This window comes from Triticum aestivum, chromosome 6B (assembly GCF_018294505.1).
Source record: "Triticum aestivum cultivar Chinese Spring chromosome 6B, IWGSC CS RefSeq v2.1, whole genome shotgun sequence".
Classification (NCBI taxonomy): domain Eukaryota; kingdom Viridiplantae; phylum Streptophyta; class Magnoliopsida; order Poales; family Poaceae; genus Triticum; species Triticum aestivum.
This window is the reverse complement of record NC_057810.1, coordinates 554,606,023-554,608,547: the sequence shown is the minus strand read 5'-3', so window position 1 is coordinate 554,608,547 and position 2,525 is coordinate 554,606,023.

The following is a 2,525-nucleotide window of genomic DNA, read 5'->3' as shown; positions in this document are numbered from 1 at the left end:
GCGGAAGAGAAATCCTAGTAAAATATAAAAAAATTCTAGAAAATTCCAGAAACAATTTTCAGTGCCCAAACTAAATATTTAGGACAAGATGAACATTTTTCTGGACTAAAATGCAATTTTTTTAAAAAATGCATATTTTTTCTAATTCAAATAAAATAGCAAATAAAATACCAATAAAATAAATTGATTTTAAAATTTCTTCTCCAATATTTCTCTTCTGTTGAAGAAGTCATATTATCTTCTCTCTTTTATTTTTGTTATTGGAAACAATTGGAGAGAGAATATTAAAATCAAATTGATCCTCTCTTCAAATTTTAAATAAATTCAAATATGAAAATTTGTGAAACCTGCAACTCTCTCCTTGGGTCCTTGAGTTGCTTAAGATTTCTAGCATCACAACCAAAATGGAAATAAAATATGATATGCATATGATGATCTGTGTATAACATCCAGATTGAAAATTGGGATGTTACACTTATGGCCGATGGCGGGCCTGCCGTCCCTTTTCTTCTTGTCCTTGACCTCTCCACCCCGTACGCCATAGTAAAATATAGCACTGTCGAGAACAGACTTGATGTGGGTGTAATCCTTTTTGTTCATGTTCTTCGACGAGTCCAAGTAAAGAGCGTGCGAGTATCGGGGGGAGAGGATGATGAGGACGGCGCGGCCGCCACTGCGTAAAATAAGTACACCTCAAATTAATTAGCCTCCACCGTGCAAATGAATGATTGAAATCGAAGGAAGGATATCCGTGCAGATGACTTACACGGGATGATAAGGCACAAGAATCACCTCTTGTCCTTATTAGTGACCATGAAATTGGCGATGTAGTCCCTCGCGTATTCACGGTGCTCTGCACAGACTGCCAAGAAGCCCTCGTGCATGAAGTACGGGTCAGCGACACACATATAAGGTATCTGCTCAATCCTGATGATGTAGTTCATGTACAAGGCATAAAGGCGGACAAACGTAAAATCCAGCTTCTTCAAGTGAAGCATGTCGAAGATGTAATCGAATCGAAGGACGAACTTGTCCGTGGGGCATGTGTGGACGTATGACCTTTGCCACGACACGTTAACTACGTAGAGTGGGTATCCTGGATTTTCCAAGGCGATGAGGCTTTTCTCTCTCCGCAGCACATCGTCATGAAGTCTCCTTAGATCACCGTGTGTGGCCTCTAATGCTGCCTTAGGTAGGATTGGTTAACCGGGGATATGCCATTTTGCCGCACCGGGGATAGGTATACGGTCTTGAACCCGAGGCTGCTGAGGCGGCTGGATCATGAAGCAGCTTTGTTTCCTTTCCTCGATCTCTTCCTAGGCTTCCTTCCTACTGGAAGTTCGTCTATAATACGTTCAGCCTCCGGAGGCGGCAATTTAGGCACCGACTCATGACGCTCAAACCCTGAGTACTCATCATAGGCGCCAGTATTGAGATACTGTTGATTGTCATCATCATCCTCATCCTCATCCTCATCTCTGGAGACGTCATCAGCGACTAATGGAGCCTCTTCCTCACCCCGTCCGCTATCACCCAACACGACAGCCGATGCTAATTGGGTAGGTGGGGTGTTGATGTTCATACCTTGCTGAGGCCGCGTGCTCGTGGGTGTGCTCCCGGCCGCCTCCACACGAAGTAGACTCTTTGGCCACAAGAGGACCCACCCATTGCAACCACCAAGCCGTCGCGAGGTCTCGTCGTCATCCCCCCTAGTATCGGAGGAGCCAAATTCTCATGGCCCAGTTTGACACTAGCCACTGAAACCTTGAAGACGTCCGGGGGGATCGGTCGGTCGTGGAACAATGGTTCCTTCGGCTTCATTATCGTCGCCTTCCCCACGTCCACCTTCTGGTTGCCGATGGTGTACAATATGGTGCACGGGGTTACGTGGGCCTGCAAAGACATGTATGCAACGTGAGACATCTGAAAGGAAACAGAAACAGGAGATTATACATTTATTGGAGAGGGCTGGTGTGACTGATACCATGAGGGCGTCGAGCTCAGCCAAAGATGAAGCACCGCCAAGCACGTCCGGGATGGAGGACGGGCTGCTATGAGCAGGTGCGAGAGTCAGTGCAGGAGCTGGTGCAGGAGCAGGTGCAGGTGCTGGTGCAACGCTAGTCGAGCTGCTCCCGAACAAGTCGGCAAGGGGAAAGTCCATTGCATTTTTTCTGGATTTTTCCTGCTCCAACTAAGAACGGCCGGAACCAAGACACCAGACATATCTGCAATCACTTGTTTTGCGGCAGCGTAGGCTGTTGCGACTGTCCGAGCTGATTTCTTCTCAACCGCAATCTCAACCTTCTTGTCGGTGTTTTCTTTAGTTAACCTCTGTCTTTCCTTTCTCTCCTCCGTGGTCTCACGGTATTACTTATTCCACGTGGCGTCGTCTCCAACACCGTGCATGCATCCATATGACGGCCGAGTGTCCACCGGGAGCCCTTTCAATATGTTCAACACCCGGTTGAATGGGGTGTCCCACTTGGGTCTCGCCAACGCCTCAGACGGTGAGTCACTTTCGGCCG